The sequence below is a fragment of the Hyla sarda genome, unplaced genomic scaffold (genome assembly GCF_029499605.1).
Source record: "Hyla sarda isolate aHylSar1 unplaced genomic scaffold, aHylSar1.hap1 scaffold_2933, whole genome shotgun sequence".
Classification (NCBI taxonomy): domain Eukaryota; kingdom Metazoa; phylum Chordata; class Amphibia; order Anura; family Hylidae; genus Hyla; species Hyla sarda.
In genome coordinates, this window is record NW_026609644.1 from 1 (window position 1) to 27294 (window position 27294).

A 27294-nucleotide genomic window follows, 5' to 3' on the forward strand; every position below is an offset into this window, starting at 1 on the left:
GGAAAATTGTCTGGCAGCCTCCCTGACAGCAAGCAGTGATAGTGCCCATGAAGGGGACCTTGTTGGGCCCGCCCCTTTCACGGTTATCGCTTCTCGGCCTTTTGGCTAAGATCAAGTGTAGTATCTGTTCTTATCAGTTTAATATCTGATACGTCCCCTATCTGGGGACCATATATTAAATGGATTTTTGAGAACGGGGGCCGATTTCGAAGCTTGCTTCCGTCGCCCTATGCATTGACCCGATATGGCAGTATCTTCGGGTACAGTGCACCACCCCCTTACAGGGTTAAAAAGAAAGATTCCTACTTTCATTGCTACCTGCTTGCTGGCTAGCCAGCTAGCCAGCCCTGTGGGCCTTGCTGCTGCTGCAGCCAAAAAACAAAAGGTGGTGCTGCTGCTGCTTCTGCTGCTTCTGCTTCTGCTTGTGTCTGGCCCCTGTTGGAGCGTCCAGGCACAGGACTTCTGCTGCTGCTGACTAAATGGCCTCCTTAATTGGATCATTTGAGTAGCCAGCACACCTGTGCAGGTAGGGCATGACATGATAGGCAGCTGCCTTGATAGCGGGTGGGTGCTGAATGTTCCTAATTGACAAAATAAGATTAATGCTTATGAAGAAATATAAAATCTCATCCCTTCCCCAATATCGCGCCACACCCCTACCCCTTAATTCCCTGGTTGAACTTGATGGACATATGTCTTTTTTCGACCGTACTAACTATGTAACTATGTAACATAACATGGGGGGGGGGGGGGTCTCCTGGCTGTTCACACAGGTGTGTCATTGCTGTACATTGACCATGCATTGCTTCTGTGGTATTGCAAAGGCAAAGACAAATGCTTCCAGCCATCCATTGCACTAATGGATTGGTCATCAGCTGGCTGTCTATGTCCCGCATCAATATAGACCAAAGTACAGAGGGTTAGGCTATGCTATTGTGCACCTACCTGATGCATCAGAAGGTGCGAGGCCCTTGCTAAATTCTGTGCACAGACTTTGAGATCTATGCTTTAGACTGTATCTAAACCTGCTCCAACATGGACTGACATTCTGGCCTACTTTCAGCCGATGCGACTTGTCTGTCGCTGAACAGTCGCTTTTTATGTATTCAGCACCTATGTATAATGTTGTAAAAATGCTCTAGAAGCTAAAGTCGCAGAAATGTCACACATATTTGGCCTGCAACTTTCTGTGCGACAAATTCAGACAGGAAAAATCAGTATAAATCCTTAGAAAATTATCCCCCAGTGTCTCCATCTGCTGGCGGTATTGAATAAGCATTGCTGCACTGATGGGGTATGCATTAGACGAAAAAAAAGAAGAAAAAGAAGAATAATACGCCCAGAAAAGAGGCGAAAAGGAGAAAAACGTAAAAAAACGTGAAAAAAAAGTAAGAGGAAGAGAAGGGAAAAAAAGGTGGAAATGGGTTTAAAAGTGATTTCGGCGGAGAAATATATATATATATATATATATATATATATATATATATATATATATATATATATATGCGCACACACACACATAGATATAAACGTATTCTCCGTTGAGATATTGCAGCCGCTGCTGTGTCCAGGCCCAGGAGCCTTAGCACTGTGCTGTGATGTCACTCAATACCACTGACATCACTAGGTGTAAACAACATCTCTCCTTTGCTGTGTATGTGACTATGGAGCTGTTTGGTGATGTCGTCTATTACGGCCTTCATAGAAGCAACAGGAGATTGTTGCATCCATCTTGAACCCTCAGAACTACAGTGCTATGATGTCACTCACTTCCACAGGCCTTGCAGAGTGTAAACAACAACAACCCAGCTTTGTTGTGTATGTAACCATAGGGATTTGTGATGTCACCTAGAACCTTCACAGCAGCGACAGCTTTATGAGGAGCATCAGCACTGCTCTGCCTGAGCAGAACCATCACCGCCATAGGTTGTCAAATAACCCGGATTTAACCCACACAGGTAAGTCCAATGGGGTGCAGGCATGTCCTCTATGCTTACAGCTTCCCGTGGGTGTTGGTTTGATACCGTTTGGGGACAGCCAAGGAGGCATCTGCAGGCAACAAAGGTAGGTGTGTGCTTGTGTGTGTGTTTCCTATGCAGATCCTAAGCCCAGTGTCACATGCAAGTAGGAGGAGTAAGAAGGGTTCCTGGCAAATCCGGGTTATGGATTGCATTTAAAAAGGCCCCGTGGGAGTGCAATGGGCCCCTGTCTTGCTGCTTAGCAATAATGGTATGGGTTTAGGTTCTGCTGTGTGTACTGGTGGTTGACTGCCCCCCAGCCCAGAGTGTGCATGGAAAATTGTCTGGCAGCCTCCCTGACAGCAAGCAGTGATAGTGCCCATGAAGGGGACCTTGTTGGGCCCGCCCCTTTCACGGTTATCGCTTCTCGGCCTTTTGGCTAAGATCAAGTGTAGTATCTGTTCTTATCAGTTTAATATCTGATACGTCCCCTATCTGGGGACCATATATTAAATGGATTTTTGAGAACGGGGGCCGATTTCGAAGCTTGCTTCCGTCGCCCTATGCATTGACCCGATATGGCAGTATCTTCGGGTACAGTGCACCACCCCCTTACAGGGTTAAAAAGAAAGATTCCTACTTTCATTGCTACCTGCTTGCTGGCTAGCCAGCTAGCCAGCCCTGTGGGCCTTGCTGCTGCTGCAGCCAAAAAACAAAAGGTGGTGCTGCTGCTGCTTCTGCTGCTTCTGCTTCTGCTTGTGTCTGGCCCCTGTTGGAGCGTCCAGGCACAGGACTTCTGCTGCTGCTGACTAAATGGCCTCCTTAATTGGATCATTTGAGTAGCCAGCACACCTGTGCAGGTAGGGCATGACATGATAGGCAGCTGCCTTGATAGCGGGTGGGTGCTGAATGTTCCTAATTGACAAAATAAGATTAATGCTTATGAAGAAATATAAAATCTCATCCCTTCCCCAATATCGCGCCACACCCCTACCCCTTAATTCCCTGGTTGAACTTGATGGACATATGTCTTTTTTCGACCGTACTAACTATGTAACTATGTAACATAACATGGGGGGGGGGGGTCTCCTGGCTGTTCACACAGGTGTGTCATTGCTGTACATTGACCATGCATTGCTTCTGTGGTATTGCAAAGGCAAAGACAAATGCTTCCAGCCATCCATTGCACTAATGGATTGGTCATCAGCTGGCTGTCTATGTCCCGCATCAATATAGACCAAAGTACAGAGGGTTAGGCTATGCTATTGTGCACCTACCTGATGCATCAGAAGGTGCGAGGCCCTTGCTAAATTCTGTGCACAGACTTTGAGATCTATGCTTTAGACTGTATCTAAACCTGCTCCAACATGGACTGACATTCTGGCCTACTTTCAGCCGATGCGACTTGTCTGTCGCTGAACAGTCGCTTTTTATGTATTCAGCACCTATGTATAATGTTGTAAAAATGCTCTAGAAGCTAAAGTCGCAGAAATGTCACACATATTTGGCCTGCAACTTTCTGTGCGACAAATTCAGACAGGAAAAATCAGTATAAATCCTTAGAAAATTATCCCCCAGTGTCTCCATCTGCTGGCGGTATTGAATAAGCATTGCTGCACTGATGGGGTATGCATTAGACGAAAAAAAAGAAGAAAAAGAAGAATAATACGCCCAGAAAAGAGGCGAAAAGGAGAAAAACGTAAAAAAACGTGAAAAAAAAGTAAGAGGAAGAGAAGGGAAAAAAAGGTGGAAATGGGTTTAAAAGTGATTTCGGCGGAGAAATATATATATATATATATATATATATATATATATATATATATGCGCACACACACACATAGATATAAACGTATTCTCCGTTGAGATATTGCAGCCGCTGCTGTGTCCAGGCCCAGGAGCCTTAGCACTGTGCTGTGATGTCACTCAATACCACTGACATCACTAGGTGTAAACAACATCTCTCCTTTGCTGTGTATGTGACTATGGAGCTGTTTGGTGATGTCGTCTATTACGGCCTTCATAGAAGCAACAGGAGATTGTTGCATCCATCTTGAACCCTCAGAACTACAGTGCTATGATGTCACTCACTTCCACAGGCCTTGCAGAGTGTAAACAACAACAACCCAGCTTTGTTGTGTATGTAACCATAGGGATTTGTGATGTCACCTAGAACCTTCACAGCAGCGACAGCTTTATGAGGAGCATCAGCACTGCTCTGCCTGAGCAGAACCATCACCGCCATAGGTTGTCAAATAACCCGGATTTAACCCACACAGGTAAGTCCAATGGGGTGCAGGCATGTCCTCTATGCTTACAGCTTCCCGTGGGTGTTGGTTTGATACCGTTTGGGGACAGCCAAGGAGGCATCTGCAGGCAACAAAGGTAGGTGTGTGCTTGTGTGTGTGTTTCCTATGCAGATCCTAAGCCCAGTGTCACATGCAAGTAGGAGGAGTAAGAAGGGTTCCTGGCAAATCCGGGTTATGGATTGCATTTAAAAAGGCCCCGTGGGAGTGCAATGGGCCCCTGTCTTGCTGCTTAGCAATAATGGTATGGGTTTAGGTTCTGCTGTGTGTACTGGTGGTTGACTGCCCCCCAGCCCAGAGTGTGCATGGAAAATTGTCTGGCAGCCTCCCTGACAGCAAGCAGTGATAGTGCCCATGAAGGGGACCTTGTTGGGCCCGCCCCTTTCACGGTTATCGCTTCTCGGCCTTTTGGCTAAGATCAAGTGTAGTATCTGTTCTTATCAGTTTAATATCTGATACGTCCCCTATCTGGGGACCATATATTAAATGGATTTTTGAGAACGGGGGCCGATTTCGAAGCTTGCTTCCGTCGCCCTATGCATTGACCCGATATGGCAGTATCTTCGGGTACAGTGCACCACCCCCTTACAGGGTTAAAAAGAAAGATTCCTACTTTCATTGCTACCTGCTTGCTGGCTAGCCAGCTAGCCAGCCCTGTGGGCCTTGCTGCTGCTGCTGCAGCCAAAAAACAAAAGGTGGTGCTGCTGCTGCTTCTGCTGCTTCTGCTTCTGCTTGTGTCTGGCCCCTGTTGGAGCGTCCAGGCACAGGACTTCTGCTGCTGCTGACTAAATGGCCTCCTTAATTGGATCATTTGAGTAGCCAGCACACCTGTGCAGGTAGGGCATGACATGATAGGCAGCTGCCTTGATAGCGGGTGGGTGCTGAATGTTCCTAATTGACAAAATAAGATTAATGCTTATGAAGAAATATAAAATCTCATCCCTTCCCCAATATCGCGCCACACCCCTACCCCTTAATTCCCTGGTTGAACTTGATGGACATATGTCTTTTTTCGACCGTACTAACTATGTAACTATGTAACATAACATGGGGGGGGGGGGGTCTCCTGGCTGTTCACACAGGTGTGTCATTGCTGTACATTGACCATGCATTGCTTCTGTGGTATTGCAAAGGCAAAGACAAATGCTTCCAGCCATCCATTGCACTAATGGATTGGTCATCAGCTGGCTGTCTATGTCCCGCATCAATATAGACCAAAGTACAGAGGGTTAGGCTATGCTATTGTGCACCTACCTGATGCATCAGAAGGTGCGAGGCCCTTGCTAAATTCTGTGCACAGACTTTGAGATCTATGCTTTAGACTGTATCTAAACCTGCTCCAACATGGACTGACATTCTGGCCTACTTTCAGCCGATGCGACTTGTCTGTCGCTGAACAGTCGCTTTTTATGTATTCAGCACCTATGTATAATGTTGTAAAAATGCTCTAGAAGCTAAAGTCGCAGAAATGTCACACATATTTGGCCTGCAACTTTCTGTGCGACAAATTCAGACAGGAAAAATCAGTATAAATCCTTAGAAAATTATCCCCCAGTGTCTCCATCTGCTGGCGGTATTGAATAAGCATTGCTGCACTGATGGGGTATGCATTAGACGAAAAAAAAGAAGAAAAAGAAGAATAATACGCCCAGAAAAGAGGCGAAAAGGAGAAAAACGTAAAAAAACGTGAAAAAAAAGTAAGAGGAAGAGAAGGGAAAAAAAGGTGGAAATGGGTTTAAAAGTGATTTCGGCGGAGAATATATATATATATATATATATATATATATATATATATATATATATATATGCGCACACACACACATAGATATAAACGTATTCTCCGTTGAGATATTGCAGCCGCTGCTGTGTCCAGGCCCAGGAGCCTTAGCACTGTGCTGTGATGTCACTCAATACCACTGACATCACTAGGTGTAAACAACATCTCTCCTTTGCTGTGTATGTGACTATGGAGCTGTTTGGTGATGTCGTCTATTACGGCCTTCATAGAAGCAACAGGAGATTGTTGCATCCATCTTGAACCCTCAGAACTACAGTGCTATGATGTCACTCACTTCCACAGGCCTTGCAGAGTGTAAACAACAACAACCCAGCTTTGTTGTGTATGTAACCATAGGGATTTGTGATGTCACCTAGAACCTTCACAGCAGCGACAGCTTTATGAGGAGCATCAGCACTGCTCTGCCTGAGCAGAACCATCACCGCCATAGGTTGTCAAATAACCCGGATTTAACCCACACAGGTAAGTCCAATGGGGTGCAGGCATGTCCTCTATGCTTACAGCTTCCCGTGGGTGTTGGTTTGATACCGTTTGGGGACAGCCAAGGAGGCATCTGCAGGCAACAAAGGTAGGTGTGTGCTTGTGTGTGTGTTTCCTATGCAGATCCTAAGCCCAGTGTCACATGCAAGTAGGAGGAGTAAGAAGGGTTCCTGGCAAATCCGGGTTATGGATTGCATTTAAAAAGGCCCCGTGGGAGTGCAATGGGCCCCTGTCTTGCTGCTTAGCAATAATGGTATGGGTTTAGGTTCTGCTGTGTGTACTGGTGGTTGACTGCCCCCCAGCCCAGAGTGTGCATGGAAAATTGTCTGGCAGCCTCCCTGACAGCAAGCAGTGATAGTGCCCATGAAGGGGACCTTGTTGGGCCCGCCCCTTTCACGGTTATCGCTTCTCGGCCTTTTGGCTAAGATCAAGTGTAGTATCTGTTCTTATCAGTTTAATATCTGATACGTCCCCTATCTGGGGACCATATATTAAATGGATTTTTGAGAACGGGGGCCGATTTCGAAGCTTGCTTCCGTCGCCCTATGCATTGACCCGATATGGCAGTATCTTCGGGTACAGTGCACCACCCCCTTACAGGGTTAAAAAGAAAGATTCCTACTTTCATTGCTACCTGCTTGCTGGCTAGCCAGCTAGCCAGCCCTGTGGGCCTTGCTGCTGCTGCTGCAGCCAAAAAACAAAAGGTGGTGCTGCTGCTGCTTCTGCTGCTTCTGCTTCTGCTTGTGTCTGGCCCCTGTTGGAGCGTCCAGGCACAGGACTTCTGCTGCTGCTGACTAAATGGCCTCCTTAATTGGATCATTTGAGTAGCCAGCACACCTGTGCAGGTAGGGCATGACATGATAGGCAGCTGCCTTGATAGCGGGTGGGTGCTGAATGTTCCTAATTGACAAAATAAGATTAATGCTTATGAAGAAATATAAAATCTCATCCCTTCCCCAATATCGCGCCACACCCCTACCCCTTAATTCCCTGGTTGAACTTGATGGACATATGTCTTTTTTCGACCGTACTAACTATGTAACTATGTAACATAACATGGGGGGGGGGGGGTCTCCTGGCTGTTCACACAGGTGTGTCATTGCTGTACATTGACCATGCATTGCTTCTGTGGTATTGCAAAGGCAAAGACAAATGCTTCCAGCCATCCATTGCACTAATGGATTGGTCATCAGCTGGCTGTCTATGTCCCGCATCAATATAGACCAAAGTACAGAGGGTTAGGCTATGCTATTGTGCACCTACCTGATGCATCAGAAGGTGCGAGGCCCTTGCTAAATTCTGTGCACAGACTTTGAGATCTATGCTTTAGACTGTATCTAAACCTGCTCCAACATGGACTGACATTCTGGCCTACTTTCAGCCGATGCGACTTGTCTGTCGCTGAACAGTCGCTTTTTATGTATTCAGCACCTATGTATAATGTTGTAAAAATGCTCTAGAAGCTAAAGTCGCAGAAATGTCACACATATTTGGCCTGCAACTTTCTGTGCGACAAATTCAGACAGGAAAAATCAGTATAAATCCTTAGAAAATTATCCCCCAGTGTCTCCATCTGCTGGCGGTATTGAATAAGCATTGCTGCACTGATGGGGTATGCATTAGACGAAAAAAAAGAAGAAAAAGAAGAATAATACGCCCAGAAAAGAGGCGAAAAGGAGAAAAACGTAAAAAAACGTGAAAAAAAAGTAAGAGGAAGAGAAGGGAAAAAAAGGTGGAAATGGGTTTAAAAGTGATTTCGGCGGAGAAATATATATATATATATATATATATATATATATATATATATATATATGCGCACACACACACATAGATATAAACGTATTCTCCGTTGAGATATTGCAGCCGCTGCTGTGTCCAGGCCCAGGAGCCTTAGCACTGTGCTGTGATGTCACTCAATACCACTGACATCACTAGGTGTAAACAACATCTCTCCTTTGCTGTGTATGTGACTATGGAGCTGTTTGGTGATGTCGTCTATTACGGCCTTCATAGAAGCAACAGGAGATTGTTGCATCCATCTTGAACCCTCAGAACTACAGTGCTATGATGTCACTCACTTCCACAGGCCTTGCAGAGTGTAAACAACAACAACCCAGCTTTGTTGTGTATGTAACCATAGGGATTTGTGATGTCACCTAGAACCTTCACAGCAGCGACAGCTTTATGAGGAGCATCAGCACTGCTCTGCCTGAGCAGAACCATCACCGCCATAGGTTGTCAAATAACCCGGATTTAACCCACACAGGTAAGTCCAATGGGGTGCAGGCATGTCCTCTATGCTTACAGCTTCCCGTGGGTGTTGGTTTGATACCGTTTGGGGACAGCCAAGGAGGCATCTGCAGGCAACAAAGGTAGGTGTGTGCTTGTGTGTGTGTTTCCTATGCAGATCCTAAGCCCAGTGTCACATGCAAGTAGGAGGAGTAAGAAGGGTTCCTGGCAAATCCGGGTTATGGATTGCATTTAAAAAGGCCCCGTGGGAGTGCAATGGGCCCCTGTCTTGCTGCTTAGCAATAATGGTATGGGTTTAGGTTCTGCTGTGTGTACTGGTGGTTGACTGCCCCCCAGCCCAGAGTGTGCATGGAAAATTGTCTGGCAGCCTCCCTGACAGCAAGCAGTGATAGTGCCCATGAAGGGGACCTTGTTGGGCCCGCCCCTTTCACGGTTATCGCTTCTCGGCCTTTTGGCTAAGATCAAGTGTAGTATCTGTTCTTATCAGTTTAATATCTGATACGTCCCCTATCTGGGGACCATATATTAAATGGATTTTTGAGAACGGGGGCCGATTTCGAAGCTTGCTTCCGTCGCCCTATGCATTGACCCGATATGGCAGTATCTTCGGGTACAGTGCACCACCCCCTTACAGGGTTAAAAAGAAAGATTCCTACTTTCATTGCTACCTGCTTGCTGGCTAGCCAGCTAGCCAGCCCTGTGGGCCTTGCTGCTGCTGCAGCCAAAAAACAAAAGGTGGTGCTGCTGCTGCTTCTGCTGCTTCTGCTTCTGCTTGTGTCTGGCCCCTGTTGGAGCGTCCAGGCACAGGACTTCTGCTGCTGCTGACTAAATGGCCTCCTTAATTGGATCATTTGAGTAGCCAGCACACCTGTGCAGGTAGGGCATGACATGATAGGCAGCTGCCTTGATAGCGGGTGGGTGCTGAATGTTCCTAATTGACAAAATAAGATTAATGCTTATGAAGAAATATAAAATCTCATCCCTTCCCCAATATCGCGCCACACCCCTACCCCTTAATTCCCTGGTTGAACTTGATGGACATATGTCTTTTTTCGACCGTACTAACTATGTAACTATGTAACATAACATGGGGGGGGGGGGGTCTCCTGGCTGTTCACACAGGTGTGTCATTGCTGTACATTGACCATGCATTGCTTCTGTGGTATTGCAAAGGCAAAGACAAATGCTTCCAGCCATCCATTGCACTAATGGATTGGTCATCAGCTGGCTGTCTATGTCCCGCATCAATATAGACCAAAGTACAGAGGGTTAGGCTATGCTATTGTGCACCTACCTGATGCATCAGAAGGTGCGAGGCCCTTGCTAAATTCTGTGCACAGACTTTGAGATCTATGCTTTAGACTGTATCTAAACCTGCTCCAACATGGACTGACATTCTGGCCTACTTTCAGCCGATGCGACTTGTCTGTCGCTGAACAGTCGCTTTTTATGTATTCAGCACCTATGTATAATGTTGTAAAAATGCTCTAGAAGCTAAAGTCGCAGAAATGTCACACATATTTGGCCTGCAACTTTCTGTGCGACAAATTCAGACAGGAAAAATCAGTATAAATCCTTAGAAAATTATCCCCCAGTGTCTCCATCTGCTGGCGGTATTGAATAAGCATTGCTGCACTGATGGGGTATGCATTAGACGAAAAAAAAGAAGAAAAAGAAGAATAATACGCCCAGAAAAGAGGCGAAAAGGAGAAAAACGTAAAAAAACGTGAAAAAAAAGTAAGAGGAAGAGAAGGGAAAAAAAGGTGGAAATGGGTTTAAAAGTGATTTCGGCGGAGAAATATATATATATATATGTATATATACATATATATATATATATATATATATATATATATGCGCACACACACACATAGATATAAACGTATTCTCCGTTGAGATATTGCAGCCGCTGCTGTGTCCAGGCCCAGGAGCCTTAGCACTGTGCTGTGATGTCACTCAATACCACTGACATCACTAGGTGTAAACAACATCTCTCCTTTGCTGTGTATGTGACTATGGAGCTGTTTGGTGATGTCGTCTATTACGGCCTTCATAGAAGCAACAGGAGATTGTTGCATCCATCTTGAACCCTCAGAACTACAGTGCTATGATGTCACTCACTTCCACAGGCCTTGCAGAGTGTAAACAACAACAACCCAGCTTTGTTGTGTATGTAACCATAGGGATTGTGATGTCACCTAGAACCTTCACAGCAGCGACAGCTTTATGAGGAGCATCAGCACTGCTCTGCCTGAGCAGAACCATCACCGCCATAGGTTGTCAAATAACCCGGATTTAACCCACACAGGTAAGTCCAATGGGGTGCAGGCATGTCCTCTATGCTTACAGCTTCCCGTGGGTGTTGGTTTGATACCGTTTGGGGACAGCCAAGGAGGCATCTGCAGGCAACAAAGGTAGGTGTGTGCTTGTGTGTGTGTTTCCTATGCAGATCCTAAGCCCAGTGTCACATGCAAGTAGGAGGAGTAAGAAGGGTTCCTGGCAAATCCGGGTTATGGATTGCATTTAAAAAGGCCCCGTGGGAGTGCAATGGGCCCCTGTCTTGCTGCTTAGCAATAATGGTATGGGTTTAGGTTCTGCTGTGTGTACTGGTGGTTGACTGCCCCCCAGCCCAGAGTGTGCATGGAAAATTGTCTGGCAGCCTCCCTGACAGCAAGCAGTGATAGTGCCCATGAAGGGGACCTTGTTGGGCCCGCCCCTTTCACGGTTATCGCTTCTCGGCCTTTTGGCTAAGATCAAGTGTAGTATCTGTTCTTATCAGTTTAATATCTGATACGTCCCCTATCTGGGGACCATATATTAAATGGATTTTTGAGAACGGGGGCCGATTTCGAAGCTTGCTTCCGTCGCCCTATGCATTGACCCGATATGGCAGTATCTTCGGGTACAGTGCACCACCCCCTTACAGGGTTAAAAAGAAAGATTCCTACTTTCATTGCTACCTGCTTGCTGGCTAGCCAGCTAGCCAGCCCTGTGGGCCTTGCTGCTGCTGCAGCCAAAAAACAAAAGGTGGTGCTGCTGCTGCTTCTGCTGCTTCTGCTTCTGCTTGTGTCTGGCCCCTGTTGGAGCGTCCAGGCACAGGACTTCTGCTGCTGCTGACTAAATGGCCTCCTTAATTGGATCATTTGAGTAGCCAGCACACCTGTGCAGGTAGGGCATGACATGATAGGCAGCTGCCTTGATAGCGGGTGGGTGCTGAATGTTCCTAATTGACAAAATAAGATTAATGCTTATGAAGAAATATAAAATCTCATCCCTTCCCCAATATCGCGCCACACCCCTACCCCTTAATTCCCTGGTTGAACTTGATGGACATATGTCTTTTTTCGACCGTACTAACTATGTAACTATGTAACATAACATGGGGGGGGGGGGGGGTCTCCTGGCTGTTCACACAGGTGTGTCATTGCTGTACATTGACCATGCATTGCTTCTGTGGTATTGCAAAGGCAAAGACAAATGCTTCCAGCCATCCATTGCACTAATGGATTGGTCATCAGCTGGCTGTCTATGTCCCGCATCAATATAGACCAAAGTACAGAGGGTTAGGCTATGCTATTGTGCACCTACCTGATGCATCAGAAGGTGCGAGGCCCTTGCTAAATTCTGTGCACAGACTTTGAGATCTATGCTTTAGACTGTATCTAAACCTGCTCCAACATGGACTGACATTCTGGCCTACTTTCAGCCGATGCGACTTGTCTGTCGCTGAACAGTCGCTTTTTATGTATTCAGCACCTATGTATAATGTTGTAAAAATGCTCTAGAAGCTAAAGTCGCAGAAATGTCACACATATTTGGCCTGCAACTTTCTGTGCGACAAATTCAGACAGGAAAAATCAGTATAAATCCTTAGAAAATTATCCCCCAGTGTCTCCATCTGCTGGCGGTATTGAATAAGCATTGCTGCACTGATGGGGTATGCATTAGACGAAAAAAAAGAAGAAAAAGAAGAATAATACGCCCAGAAAAGAGGCGAAAAGGAGAAAAACGTAAAAAAACGTGAAAAAAAAGTAAGAGGAAGAGAAGGGAAAAAAAGGTGGAAATGGGTTTAAAAGTGATTTCGGCGGAGAAATATATATATATATATATATATATATATATATATATATATATATATATGCGCACACACACACATAGATATAAACGTATTCTCCGTTGAGATGTTGCAGCCGCTGCTGTGTCCAGGCCCAGGAGCCTTAGCACTGTGCTGTGATGTCACTCAATACCACTGACATCACTAGGTGTAAACAACATCTCTCCTTTGCTGTGTATGTGACTATGGAGCTGTTTGGTGATGTCGTCTATTACGGCCTTCATAGAAGCAACAGGAGATTGTTGCATCCATCTTGAACCCTCAGAACTACAGTGCTATGATGTCACTCACTTCCACAGGCCTTGCAGAGTGTAAACAACAACAACCCAGCTTTGTTGTGTATGTAACCATAGGGATTTGTGATGTCACCTAGAACCTTCACAGCAGCGACAGCTTTATGAGGAGCATCAGCACTGCTCTGCCTGAGCAGAACCATCACCGCCATAGGTTGTCAAATAACCCGGATTTAACCCACACAGGTAAGTCCAATGGGGTGCAGGCATGTCCTCTATGCTTACAGCTTCCCGTGGGTGTTGGTTTGATACCGTTTGGGGACAGCCAAGGAGGCATCTGCAGGCAACAAAGGTAGGTGTGTGCTTGTGTGTGTGTTTCCTATGCAGATCCTAAGCCCAGTGTCACATGCAAGTAGGAGGAGTAAGAAGGGTTCCTGGCAAATCCGGGTTATGGATTGCATTTAAAAAGGCCCCGTGGGAGTGCAATGGGCCCCTGTCTTGCTGCTTAGCAATAATGGTATGGGTTTAGGTTCTGCTGTGTGTACTGGTGGTTGACTGCCCCCCAGCCCAGAGTGTGCATGGAAAATTGTCTGGCAGCCTCCCTGACAGCAAGCAGTGATAGTGCCCATGAAGGGGACCTTGTTGGGCCCGCCCCTTTCACGGTTATCGCTTCTCGGCCTTTTGGCTAAGATCAAGTGTAGTATCTGTTCTTATCAGTTTTCATGCTGGTGGGGATGGGTGCTGCATGGAGGATGCAGGTGTACCAGGGCTTTCCGGGGCTGGTTCTGAGGAATCAGCTCGACGGCTGCCCCGATGTGACCTGTTCCCTCCGGGTCTCGCCATGAGGCTGAGAGGGTCTAGAGCCGAGGTACTTTTGTGCCTCGGGGAGTGGTGACCCCGAGGTGCCGAAACTCACTGGGAGAATAGACTCACTGAGTTGAAGCACGGGCACCATAATCTCTTCACCTTGTGGCACTCACCTCTTGATTCCCGGCCTTCTGGCTAGGATCAGAGAAATTTTTATAGATCCGGCCGGATGTCCGGGCAGTATATCTGCACACATTCACTTATTTATTTCTTTTTTGTCTCACTGTGTCACTTTTTGCGTGTTGTGTGTTCACAGGATTTGTCAGGATGCGGTAGCCCTTCTGGGTGTCCCTCCTGGCGGTCTAGGGGAGGTGTGTGTGGCCATTAGGTTCCGCACCTCCCTGCAAACACCCCGGGTACTCCTGCTTTGGCAGGGTACCTACCGTAATCGGCTCTGCGGGCAGATACCTTGGCCAACGCCAAGGGGGATGCCGGGAGCATTTGTGGTCCCCTAGTAGCTTCGGCGAAAAGGGACATCGAACCTGGAACCTCGCAGGTACCTTTTGGTCCGGAGGCGAAGGGTAAGGTTTGTTGGGGGGCCTCTCTCCTATCGGAGAAGGGCTTGCGATAGACCGCATCCTTTGTGCACGTTTTTTTAGTGTAACACGTTTGCACTTTTTCTTGCACTTTGGGTGAATCGAAAGCACGTTCCTCGGCTTTAGATAAAAAAAAAAAAAAAAAAAAAAAATCTGTTCTTATCAGTTTAATATCTGATACGTCCCCTATCTGGGGACCATATATTAAATGGATTTTTGAGAACGGGGGCCGATTTCGAAGCTTGCTTCCGTCGCCCTATGCATTGACCCGATATGGCAGTATCTTCGGGTACAGTGCACCACCCCCTTACAGGGTTAAAAAGAAAGATTCCTACTTTCATTGCTACCTGCTTGCTGGCTAGCCAGCTAGCCAGCCCTGTGGGCCTTGCTGCTGCTGCTGCAGCCAAAAAACAAAAGGTGGTGCTGCTGCTGCTTCTGCTGCTTCTGCTTCTGCTTGTGTCTGGCCCCTGTTGGAGCGTCCAGGCACAGGACTTCTGCTGCTGCTGACTAAATGGCCTCCTTAATTGGATCATTTGAGTAGCCAACACACCTGTGCAGGTAGGGCATGACATGATAGGCAGCTGCCTTGATAGCGGGTGGGTGCTGAATGTTCCTAATTGACAAAATAAGATTAATGCTTATGAAGAAATATAAAATCTCATCCCTTCCCCAATATCGCGCCACACCCCTACCCCTTAATTCCCTGGTTGAACTTGATGGACATATGTCTTTTTTCGACCGTACTAACTATGTAACTATGTAACATAACATGGGGGGGGGGGGGGTCTCCTGGCTGTTCACACAGGTGTGTCATTGCTGTACATTGACCATGCATTGCTTCTGTGGTATTGCAAAGGCAAAGACAAATGCTTCCAGCCATCCATTGCACTAATGGATTGGTCATCAGCTGGCTGTCTATGTCCCGCATCAATATAGACCAAAGTACAGAGGGTTAGGCTATGCTATTGTGCACCTACCTGATGCATCAGAAGGTGCGAGGCCCTTGCTAAATTCTGTGCACAGACTTTGAGATCTATGCTTTAGACTGTATCTAAACCTGCTCCAACATGGACTGACATTCTGGCCTACTTTCAGCCGATGCGACTTGTCTGTCGCTGAACAGTCGCTTTTTATGTATTCAGCACCTATGTATAATGTTGTAAAAATGCTCTAGAAGCTAAAGTCGCAGAAATGTCACACATATTTGGCCTGCAACTTTCTGTGCGACAAATTCAGACAGGAAAAATCAGTATAAATCCTTAGAAAATTATCCCCCAGTGTCTCCATCTGCTGGCGGTATTGAATAAGCATTGCTGCACTGATGGGGTATGCATTAGACGAAAAAAAGAAGAAAAAGAAGAATAATACGCCCAGAAAAGAGGCGAAAAGGAGAAAAACGTAAAAAAACGTGAAAAAAAAGTAAGAGGAAGAGAAGGGAAAAAAAGGTGGAAATGGGTTTAAAAGTGATTTCGGCGGAGAAATATATATATATATATATATATATATATATATATATATGCGCACACACACACATAGATATAAACGTATTCTCCGTTGAGATATTGCAGCCGCTGCTGTGTCCAGGCCCAGGAGCCTTAGCACTGTGCTGTGATGTCACTCAATACCACTGACATCACTAGGTGTAAACAACATCTCTCCTTTGCTGTGTATGTGACTATGGAGCTGTTTGGTGATGTCGTCTATTACGGCCTTCATAGAAGCAACAGGAGATTGTTGCATCCATCTTGAACCCTCAGAACTACAGTGCTATGATGTCACTCACTTCCACAGGCCTTGCAGAGTGTAAACAACAACAACCCAGCTTTGTTGTGTATGTAACCATAGGGATTTGTGATGTCACCTAGAACCTTCACAGCAGCGACAGCTTTATGAGGAGCATCAGCACTGCTCTGCCTGAGCAGAACCATCACCGCCATAGGTTGTCAAATAACCCGGATTTAACCCACACAGGTAAGTCCAATGGGGTGCAGGCATGTCCTCTATGCTTACAGCTTCCCGTGGGTGTTGGTTTGATACCGTTTGGGGACAGCCAAGGAGGCATCTGCAGGCAACAAAGGTAGGTGTGTGCTTGTGTGTGTGTTTCCTATGCAGATCCTAAGCCCAGTGTCACATGCAAGTAGGAGGAGTAAGAAGGGTTCCTGGCAAATCCGGGTTATGGATTGCATTTAAAAAGGCCCCGTGGGAGTGCAATGGGCCCCTGTCTTGCTGCTTAGCAATAATGGTATGGGTTTAGGTTCTGCTGTGTGTACTGGTGGTTGACTGCCCCCCAGCCCAGAGTGTGCATGGAAAATTGTCTGGCAGCCTCCCTGACAGCAAGCAGTGATAGTGCCCATGAAGGGGACCTTGTTGGGCCCGCCCCTTTCACGGTTATCGCTTCTCGGCCTTTTGGCTAAGATCAAGTGTAGTATCTGTTCTTATCAGTTTAATATCTGATACGTCCCCTATCTGGGGACCATATATTAAATGGATTTTTGAGAACGGGGGCCGATTTCGAAGCTTGCTTCCGTCGCCCTATGCATTGACCCGATATGGCAGTATCTTCGGGTACAGTGCACCACCCCCTTACAGGGTTAAAAAGAAAGATTCCTACTTTCATTGCTACCTGCTTGCTGGCTAGCCAGCTAGCCAGCCCTGTGGGCCTTGCTGCTGCTGCAGCCAAAAAACAAAAGGTGGTGCTGCTGCTGCTTCTGCTGCTTCTGCTTCTGCTTGTGTCTGGCCCCTGTTGGAGCGTCCAGGCACAGGACTTCTGCTGCTGCTGACTAAATGGCCTCCTTAATTGGATCATTTGAGTAGCCAGCACACCTGTGCAGGTAGGGCATGACATGATAGGCAGCTGCCTTGATAGCGGGTGGGTGCTGAATGTTCCTAATTGACAAAATAAGATTAATGCTTATGAAGAAATATAAAATCTCATCCCTTCCCCAATATCGCGCCACACCCCTACCCCTTAATTCCCTGGTTGAACTTGATGGACATATGTCTTTTTTCGACCGTACTAACTATGTAACTATGTAACATAACATGGGGGGGGGGTCTCCTGGCTGTTCACACAGGTGTGTCATTGCTGTACATTGACCATGCATTGCTTCTGTGGTATTGCAAAGGCAAAGACAAATGCTTCCAGCCATCCATTGCACTAATGGATTGGTCATCAGCTGGCTGTCTATGTCCCGCATCAATATAGACCAAAGTACAGAGGGTTAGGCTATGCTATTGTGCACCTACCTGATGCATCAGAAGGTGCGAGGCCCTTGCTAAATTCTGTGCACAGACTTTGAGATCTATGCTTTAGACTGTATCTAAACCTGCTCCAACATGGACTGACATTCTGGCCTACTTTCAGCCGATGCGACTTGTCTGTCGCTGAACAGTCGCTTTTTATGTATTCAGCACCTATGTATAATGTTGTAAAAATGCTCTAGAAGCTAAAGTCGCAGAAATGTCACACATATTTGGCCTGCAACTTTCTGTGCGACAAATTCAGACAGGAAAAATCAGTATAAATCCTTAGAAAATTATCCCCCAGTGTCTCCATCTGCTGGCGGTATTGAATAAGCATTGCTGCACTGATGGGGTATGCATTAGACGAAAAAAAAGAAGAAAAAGAAGAATAATACGCCCAGAAAAGAGGCGAAAAGGAGAAAAACGTAAAAAAACGTGAAAAAAAAGTAAGAGGAAGAGAAGGGAAAAAAAGGTGGAAATGGATTTAAAAGTGATTTCGGCGGAGAAATATATATATATATATATATATATATATATATATATATATATATATATGCGCACACACACACATAGATATAAACGTATTCTCCGTTGAGATATTGCAGCCGCTGCTGTGTCCAGGCCCAGGAGCCTTAGCACTGTGCTGTGATGTCACTCAATACCACTGACATCACTAGGTGTAAACAACATCTCTCCTTTGCTGTGTATGTGACTATGGAGCTGTTTGGTGATGTCGTCTATTACGGCCTTCATAGAAGCAACAGGAGATTGTTGCATCCATCTTGAACCCTCAGAACTACAGTGCTATGATGTCACTCACTTCCACAGGCCTTGCAGAGTGTAAACAACAACAACCCAGCTTTGTTGTGTATGTAACCATAGGGATTTGTGATGTCACCTAGACCTTCACAGCAGCGGACAGCTTTATGAGGAGCATCAGCACTGCTCTGCCTGAGCAGAACCATCACCGCCATAGGTTGTCAAATAACCCGGATTTAACCCACACAGGTAAGTCCAATGGGGTGCAGGCATGTCCTCTATGCTTACAGCTTCCCGTGGGTGTTGGTTTGATACCGTTTGGGGACAGCCAAGGAGGCATCTGCAGGCAACAAAGGTAGGTGTGTGCTTGTGTGTGTGTTTCCTATGCAGATCCTAAGCCCAGTGTCACATGCAAGTAGGAGGAGTAAGAAGGGTTCCTGGCAAATCCGGGTTATGGATTGCATTTAAAAAGGCCCCGTGGGAGTGCAATGGGCCCCTGTCTTGCTGCTTAGCAATAATGTATGGGTTTAGGTTCTGCTGTGTGTACTGGTGGTTGACTGCCCCCCAGCCCAGAGTGTGCATGAAAATTGTCTGGCAGCCTCCCTGACAGCAAGCAGTGATAGTGCCCATGAAGGGGACCTTGTTGGGCCCGCCCCTTTCACGGTTATCGCTTCTCGGCCTTTTGGCTAAGATCAAGTGTAGTATCTGTTCTTATCAGTTTAATATCTGATACGTCCCCTATCTGGGGACCATATATTAAATGGATTTTTGAGAACGGGGGCCGATTTCGAAGCTTGCTTCCGTCGCCCTATGCATTGACCCGATATGGCAGTATCTTCGGGTACAGTGCACCACCCCCTTACAGGGTTAAAAAGAAAGATTCCTACTTTCATTGCTACCTGCTTGCTGGCTAGCCAGCTAGCCAGCCCTGTGGGCCTTGCTGCTGCTGCTGCTGCAGCCAAAAAACAAAAGGTGGTGCTGCTGCTGCTTCTGCTGCTTCTGCTTCTGCTTGTGTCTGGCCCCTGTTGGAGCGTCCAGGCACAGGACTTCTGCTGCTGCTGACTAAATGGCCTCCTTAATTGGATCATTTGAGTAGCCAGCACACCTGTGCAGGTAGGGCATGACATGATAGGCAGCTGCCTTGATAGCGGGTGGGTGCTGAATGTTCCTAATTGACAAAATAAGATTAATGCTTATGAAGAAATATAAAATCTCATCCCTTCCCCAATATCGCGCCACACCCCTACCCCTTAATTCCCTGGTTGAACTTGATGGACATATGTCTTTTTTCGACCGTACTAACTATGTAACTATGTAACATAACATGGGGGGGGGGGGGTCTCCTGGCTGTTCACACAGGTGTGTCATTGCTGTACATTGACCATGCATTGCTTCTGTGGTATTGCAAAGGCAAAGACAAATGCTTCCAGCCATCCATTGCACTAATGGATTGGTCATCAGCTGGCTGTCTATGTCCCGCATCAATATAGACCAAAGTACAGAGGGTTAGGCTATGCTATTGTGCACCTACCTGATGCATCAGAAGGTGCGAGGCCCTTGCTAAATCTGTGCACAGACTTTGAGATCTATGCTTTAGACTGTATCTAAACCTGCTCCAACATGGACTGACATTCTGGCCTACTTTCAGCCGATGCGACTTGTCTGTCGCTGAACAGTCGCTTTTTATGTATTCAGCACCTATGTATAATGTTGTAAAAATGCTCTAGAAGCTAAAGTCGCAGAAATGTCACACATATTTGGCCTGCAACTTTCTGTGCGACAAATTCAGACAGGAAAAATCAGTATAAATCCTTAGAAAATTATCCCCCAGTGTCTCCATCTGCTGGCGGTATTGAATAAGCATTGCTGCACTGATGGGGTATGCATTAGACGAAAAAAAGAAGAAAAAGAAGAATAATACGCCCAGAAAAGAGGCGAAAAGGAGAAAAACGTAAAAAAACGTGAAAAAAAAGTAAGAGGAAGAGAAGGGAAAAAAAGGTGGAAATGGGTTTAAAAGTGATTTCGGCGGAGAAATATATATATATATATATATATATATATATTATATATATATATATATATATATATGCGCACACACACACATAGATATAAACGTATTCTCCGTTGAGATATTGCAGCCGCTGCTGTGTCCAGGCCCAGGAGCCTTAGCACTGTGCTGTGATGTCACTCAATACCACTGACATCACTAGGTGTAAACAACATCTCTCCTTTGCTGTGTATGTGACTATGGAGCTGTTTGGTGATGTCGTCTATTACGGCCTTCATAGAAGCAACAGGAGATTGTTGCATCATCTTGAACCCTCAGAACTACAGTGCTATGATGTCACTCACTTCCACAGGCCTTGCAGAGTGTAAACAACAACAACCCAGCTTTGTTGTGTATGTAACCATAGGGATTTGTGATGTCACCTAGAACCTTCACAGCAGCGACAGCTTTATGAGGAGCATCAGCACTGCTCTGCCTGAGCAGAACCATCACCGCCATAGGTTGTCAAATAACCCGGATTTAACCCACACAGGTAAGTCCAATGGGGTGCAGGCATGTCCTCTATGCTTACAGCTTCCCGTGGGTGTTGGTTTGATACCGTTTGGGGACAGCCAAGGAGGCATCTGCAGGCAACAAAGGTAGGTGTGTGCTTGTGTGTGTGTTTCCTATGCAGATCCTAAGCCCAGTGTCACATGCAAGTAGGAGGAGTAAGAAGGGTTCCTGGCAAATCCGGGTTATGGATTGCATTTAAAAAGGCCCCGTGGGAGTGCAATGGGCCCCTGTCTTGCTGCTTAGCAATAATGGTATGGGTTTAGGTTCTGCTGTGTGTACTGGTGGTTGACTGCCCCCCAGCCCAGAGTGTGCATGGAAAATTGTCTGGCAGCCTCCCTGACAGCAAGCAGTGATAGTGCCCATGAAGGGGACCTTGTTGGGCCCGCCCCTTTCACGGTTATCGCTTCTCGGCCTTTTGGCTAAGATCAAGTGTAGTATCTGTTCTTATCAGTTTAATATCTGATACGTCCCCTATCTGGGGACCATATATTAAATGGATTTTTGAGAACGGGGGCCGATTTCGAAGCTTGCTTCCGTCGCCCTATGCCTTGACCCGATATGGCAGTATCTTCGGGTACAGTGCACCACCCCCTTACAGGTTAAAAAGAAAGATTCCTACTTTCATTGCTACCTGCTTGCTGGCTAGCCAGCTAGCCAGCCCTGTGGGCCTTGCTGCTGCTGCAGCCAAAAAACAAAAGGTGGTGCTGCTGCTGCTGCTTCTGCTGCTTCTGCTGCTTCTGCTTCTGCTTGTGTCTGGCCCCTGTTGGAGCGTCCAGGCACAGGACTTCTGCTGCTGCTGACTAAATGGCCTCCTTAATTGGATCATTTGAGTAGCCAGCACACCTGTGCAGGTAGGGCATGACATGATAGGCAGCTGCCTTGATAGCGGGTGGGTGCTGAATGTTCCTAATTGACAAAATAAGATTAATGCTTATGAAGAAATATAAAATCTCATCCCTTCCCCAATATCGCGCCACACCCCTACCCCTTAATTCCCTGGTTGAACTTGATGGACATATGTCTTTTTCGACCGTACTAACTATGTAACTATGTAACATAACATGGGGGGGGGGGGGGTCTCCTGGCTGTTCACACAGGTGTGTCATTGCTGTACATTGACCATGCATTGCTTCTGTGGTATTGCAAAGGCAAAGACAAATGCTTCCAGCCATCCATTGCACTAATGGATTGGTCATCAGCTGGCTGTCTATGTCCCGCATCAATATAGACCAAAGTACAGAGGGTTAGGCTATGCTATTGTGCACCTACCTGATGCATCAGAAGGTGCGAGGCCCTTGCTAAATTCTGTGCACAGACTTTGAGATCTATGCTTTAGACTGTATCTAAACCTGCTCCAACATGGACTGACATTCTGGCCTACTTTCAGCCGATGCGACTTGTCTGTCGCTGAACAGTCGCTTTTTATGTATTCAGCACCTATGTATAATGTTGTAAAAATGCTCTAGAAGCTAAAGTCGCAGAAATGTCACACATATTTGGCCTGCAACTTTCTGTGCGACAAATTCAGACAGGAAAAATCAGTATAAATCCTTAGAAAATTATCCCCCAGTGTCTCCATCTGCTGGCGGTATTGAATAAGCATTGCTGCACTGATGGGGTATGCATTAGACGAAAAAAAAGAAGAAAAAGAAGAATAATACGCCCAGAAAAGAGGCGAAAAGGAGAAAAACGTAAAAAAACGTGAAAAAAAAGTAAGAGGAAGAGAAGGGAAAAAAAGGTGGAAATGGGTTTAAAAGTGATTTTGGCGGAGAAATATATATATATATATATATATATATATATATATATATATATATATATATGCGCACACACACACATAGATATAAACGTATCTCCGTTGAGATATTGCAGCCGCTGCTGTGTCCAGGCCCAGGAGCCTTAGCACTGTGCTGTGATGTCACTCAATACCACTGACATCACTAGGTGTAAACAACATCTCTCCTTTGCTGTGTATGTGACTATGGAGCTGTTTGGTGATGTCGTCTATTACGGCCTTCATAGAAGCAACAGGAGATTGTTGCATCCATCTTGAACCCTCAGAACTACAGTGCTATGATGTCACTCACTTCCACAGGCCTTGCAGAGTGTAAACAACAACAACCCAGCTTTGTTGTGTATGTAACCATAGGGATTTGTGATGTCACCTAGAACCTTCACAGCAGCGACAGCTTTATGAGGAGCATCAGCACTGCTCTGCCTGAGCAGAACCATCACCGCCATAGGTTGTCAAATAACCCGGATTTAACCCACACAGGTAAGTCCAATGGGGTGCAGGCATGTCCTCTATGCTTACAGCTTCCCGTGGGTGTTGGTTTGATACCGTTTGGGGACAGCCAAGGAGGCATCTGCAGGCAACAAAGGTAGGTGTGTGCTTGTGTGTGTGTTTCCTATGCAGATCCTAAGCCCAGTGTCACATGCAAGTAGGAGGAGTAAGAAGGGTTCCTGGCAAATCCGGGTTATGGATTGCATTTAAAAAGGCCCCGTGGGAGTGCAATGGGCCCCTGTCTTGCTGCTTAGCAATAATGGTATGGGTTTAGGTTCTGCTGTGTGTACTGGTGGTTGACTGCCCCCCAGCCCAGAGTGTGCATGGAAAATTGTCTGGCAGCCTCCCTGACAGCAAGCAGTGATAGTGCCCATGAAGGGGACCTTGTTGGGCCCGCCCCTTTCACGGTTATCGCTTCTCGGCCTTTTGGCTAAGATCAAGTGTAGTATCTGTTCTTATCAGTTTAATATCTGATACGTCCCCTATCTGGGGACCATATATTAAATGGATTTTTGAGAACGGGGGCCGATTTCGAAGCTTGCTTCCGTCGCCCTATGCATTGACCCGATATGGCAGTATCTTCGGGTACAGTGCACCACCCCCTTACAGGGTTAAAAAGAAAGATTCCTACTTTCATTGCTACCTGCTTGCTGGCTAGCCAGCTAGCCAGCCCTGTGGGCCTTGCTGATGCTGCTGCTGCTGCAGCCAAAAAACAAAAGGTGGTGCTGCTGCTGCTTCTGCTGCTTCTGCTTCTGCTTGTGTCTGGCCCCTGTTGGAGCGTCCAGGCACAGGACTTCTGCTGCTGCTGACTAAATGGCCTCCTTAATTGGATCATTTGAGTAGCCAGCACACCTGTGCAGGTAGGGCATGACATGATAGGCAGCTGCCTTGATAGCGGGTGGGTGCTGAATGTTCCTAATTGACAAAATAAGATTAATGCTTATGAAGAAATATAAAATCTCATCCCTTCCCCAATATCGCGCCACACCCCTACCCCTTAATTCCCTGGTTGAACTTGATGGACATATGTCTTTTTCGACCGTACTAACTATGTAACTATGTAACATAACATGGGGGGGGGGGGGTCTCCTGGCTGTTCACACAGGTGTGTCATTGCTGTACATTGACCATGCATTGCTTCTGTGGTATTGCAAAGGCAAAGACAAATGCTTCCAGCCATCCATTGCACTAATGGATTGGTCATCAGCTGGCTGTCTATGTCCCGCATCAATATAGACCAAAGTACAGAGGGGTTAGGCTATGCTATTGTGCACCTACCTGATGCATCAGAAGGGTGCGAGGCCCTTGCTAAATTCTGTGCACAGACTTTGAGATCTATGCTTTAGACTGTATCTAAACCTGCTCCAACATGGACTGACATTCTGGCCTACTTTCAGCCGATGCGACTTGTCTGTCGCTGAACAGTCGCTTTTTAAGTATTCAGCACCTATGTATAATGTTGTAAAAATGCTCTAGAAGCTAAAGTCGCAGAAATGTCACACATATTTGGCCTGCAACTTTCTGTGCGACAAATTCAGACAGGAAAAATCAGTATAAATCCTTAGAAAATTATCCCCCAGTGTCTCCATCTGCTGGCGGTATTGAATAAGCATTGCTGCACTGATGGGGTATGCATTAGACGAAAAAAAAGAAGAAAAAGAAGAATAATACGCCCAGAAAAGAGGCGAAAAGGAGAAAAACGTAAAAAAACGTGAAAAAAAAGTAAGAGGAAGAGAAGGGAAAAAAAGGTGGAAATGGGTTTAAAAGTGATTTCGGCGGAGAAATATATATATATATATATATATATATATATATATATATATATATGCGCACACACACACATAGATATAAACGTATTCTCCGTTGAGATATTGCAGCCGCTGCTGTGTCAGGCCCAGGAGCCTTAGCACTGTGCTGTGATGTCACTCAATACCACTGACATCACTAGGTGTAAACAACATCTCTCCTTTGCTGTGTATGTGACTATGGAGCTGTTTGGTGATGTCGTCTATTATGGCCTTCATAGAAGCAACAGGAGATTGTTGCATCCATCTTGAACCCTCAGAACTACAGTGCTATGATGTCACTCACTTCCACAGGCCTTGCAGAGTGTAAACAACAACAACCCAGCTTTGTTGTGTATGTAACCATAGGGATTTGTGATGTCACCTAGAACCTTCACAGCAGCGACAGCTTTATGAGGAGCATCAGCACTGCTCTGCCTGAGCAGAACCATCACCGCCATAGGTTGTCAAATAACCCGGATTTAACCCACACAGGTAAGTCCAATGGGGTGCAGGCATGTCCTCTATGCTTACAGCTTCCCCGTGGGTGTTGGTTTGATACCGTTTGGGGACAGCCAAGGAGGCATCTGCAGGCAACAAAGGTAGGTGTGTGCTTGTGTGTGTGTTTCCTATGCAGATCCTAAGCCCAGTGTCACATGCAAGTAGGAGGAGTAAGAAGGGTTCCTGGCAAATCCGGGTTATGGATTGCATTTAAAAAGGCCCCGTGGGAGTGCAATGGGCCCCTGTCTTGCTGCTTAGCAATAATGGTATGGGTTTAGGTTCTGCTGTGTGTACTGGTGGTTGACTGCCCCCCAGCCCAGAGTGTGCATGGAAAATTGTCTGGCAGCCTCCCTGACAGCAAGCAGTGATAGTGCCCATGAAGGGGACCTTGTTGGGCCCGCCCTTTCACGGTTATCGCTTCTCGGCCTTTTGCTAAGATCAAGTGTAGTATCTGTTCTTATCAGTTTAATATCTGATACGTCCCCTATCTGGGGGACCATATATTAAATGGATTTTTGAGAACGGGGGGCCGATTTCGAAGCTTGCTTCCGTCGCCCTATGCATTGACCCGATATGGCAGTATCTTCGGGTACAGTGCACCACCCCCTTACAGGGTTAAAAAGAAAGATTCCTACTTTCATTGCTACCTGCTTGCTGGCTAGCCAGCTAGCCAGCCCTGTGGGCCTTGCTGCTGCTGCAGCCAAAAACAAAAGGTGGTGCTGCTGCTGCTTCTGCTGCTTCTGCTTCTGCTTGTGTCTGGCCCCTGTTGGAGCGTCCAGGCACAGGACTTCTGCTGCTGCTGACTAAATGGCCTCCTTAATTGGATCATTTGAGTAGCCAGCACACCTGTGCAGTAGGGCATGACATGATAGGCAGCTGCCTTGATAGCGGTGTGGGTGCTGAATGTTCCTAATTGACAAAATAAGATTAATGCTTATGAAGAAATATAAAATCTCATCCCTTCCCCAATATCGCGCCACACCCCTACCCCTTAATTCCCTGGTTGAACTTGATGGACATATGTCTTTTTCGACCGTACTAACTATGTAACTATGTAACATAACATGGGGGGGGGGGGGTCTCCTGGCTGTTCACACAGGTGTGTCATTGCTGTACATTGACCATGCATTGCTTCTGTGGTATTGCAAAGGCAAAGACAAATGCTTCAGCCATCCATTGCACTAATGGATTGGTCATCAGCTGGCTGTCTATGTCCCGCATCAATATAGACCAAAGTACAGAGGGTTAGGCTATGCTATTGTGCACCTACCTGATGCATCAGAAGGTGCGAGGCCCTTGCTAAATTCTGTGCACAGACTTTGAGATCTATGCTTTAGACTGTATCTAAACCTGCTCCAACATGGACTGACATTCTGGCCTACTTTCAGCCGATGCGACTTGGTCTGTCGCTGAACAGTCGCTTTTTATGTATTCAGCACCTATGTAATAAATGTTTGTAAAAATGCTCTAGAAGCTAAAGTCGCAGAAATGTCACACATATTTGGCCTGCAACTTTCTGTGCGACAAATTCAGACAGGAAAAATCAGTATAAATCCTTAGAAAATTATCCCCCAGTGTCTCCATCTGCTGGCGGTATTGAATAAGCATTGCTGCACTGATGGGA

At 46.3% G+C, this 27294-nt stretch overlaps 12 non-coding genes and 1 pseudogene across 12 annotated transcripts; all 13 read left to right on the forward strand.

Annotated features, from left to right (window-relative positions):
• Positions 1–85: 85 nt before the first annotated feature.
• LOC130327155 (U2 spliceosomal RNA) lies at positions 86–276 on the forward strand. The gene has a single exon (XR_008871631.1). It is a non-coding gene; the product is annotated as a U2 spliceosomal RNA (small nuclear RNA).
• A 2101-nt stretch (positions 277–2377) lies between these two features.
• LOC130327165 (U2 spliceosomal RNA) lies at positions 2378–2568 on the forward strand. The gene has a single exon (XR_008871639.1). It is a non-coding gene; the product is annotated as a U2 spliceosomal RNA (small nuclear RNA).
• Positions 2569–4653: 2085 nt separating this feature from the next.
• LOC130327166 (U2 spliceosomal RNA) lies at positions 4654–4844 on the forward strand. Its single transcript, XR_008871640.1, has one exon. It is a non-coding gene; the product is annotated as a U2 spliceosomal RNA (small nuclear RNA).
• Positions 4845–6940: 2096 nt separating this feature from the next.
• On the forward strand, positions 6941–7131 carry LOC130327167 (U2 spliceosomal RNA). The gene has a single exon (XR_008871641.1). It is a non-coding gene; the product is annotated as a U2 spliceosomal RNA (small nuclear RNA).
• Positions 7132–9224: 2093 nt separating this feature from the next.
• Positions 9225–9415, forward strand: LOC130327168 (U2 spliceosomal RNA). The gene has a single exon (XR_008871642.1). It is a non-coding gene; the product is annotated as a U2 spliceosomal RNA (small nuclear RNA).
• Positions 9416–11516: 2101 nt separating this feature from the next.
• Positions 11517–11707, forward strand: LOC130327156 (U2 spliceosomal RNA). Its single transcript, XR_008871632.1, has one exon. It is a non-coding gene; the product is annotated as a U2 spliceosomal RNA (small nuclear RNA).
• A 2094-nt stretch (positions 11708–13801) lies between these two features.
• Positions 13802–13961, forward strand: LOC130327164 (U2 spliceosomal RNA; annotated as a pseudogene).
• A 693-nt stretch (positions 13962–14654) lies between these two features.
• LOC130327163 (U2 spliceosomal RNA) lies at positions 14655–14844 on the forward strand. The gene has a single exon (XR_008871638.1). It is a non-coding gene; the product is annotated as a U2 spliceosomal RNA (small nuclear RNA).
• A 2085-nt stretch (positions 14845–16929) lies between these two features.
• On the forward strand, positions 16930–17120 carry LOC130327157 (U2 spliceosomal RNA). Its single transcript, XR_008871633.1, has one exon. It is a non-coding gene; the product is annotated as a U2 spliceosomal RNA (small nuclear RNA).
• Positions 17121–19207: 2087 nt separating this feature from the next.
• LOC130327158 (U2 spliceosomal RNA) lies at positions 19208–19398 on the forward strand. The gene has a single exon (XR_008871634.1). It is a non-coding gene; the product is annotated as a U2 spliceosomal RNA (small nuclear RNA).
• Positions 19399–21500: 2102 nt separating this feature from the next.
• On the forward strand, positions 21501–21691 carry LOC130327160 (U2 spliceosomal RNA). Its single transcript, XR_008871636.1, has one exon. It is a non-coding gene; the product is annotated as a U2 spliceosomal RNA (small nuclear RNA).
• A 2104-nt stretch (positions 21692–23795) lies between these two features.
• Positions 23796–23986, forward strand: LOC130327159 (U2 spliceosomal RNA). The gene has a single exon (XR_008871635.1). It is a non-coding gene; the product is annotated as a U2 spliceosomal RNA (small nuclear RNA).
• A 2097-nt stretch (positions 23987–26083) lies between these two features.
• Positions 26084–26275, forward strand: LOC130327161 (U2 spliceosomal RNA). Its single transcript, XR_008871637.1, has one exon. It is a non-coding gene; the product is annotated as a U2 spliceosomal RNA (small nuclear RNA).
• The last annotated feature ends 1019 nt before the right edge of the window (positions 26276–27294 follow it).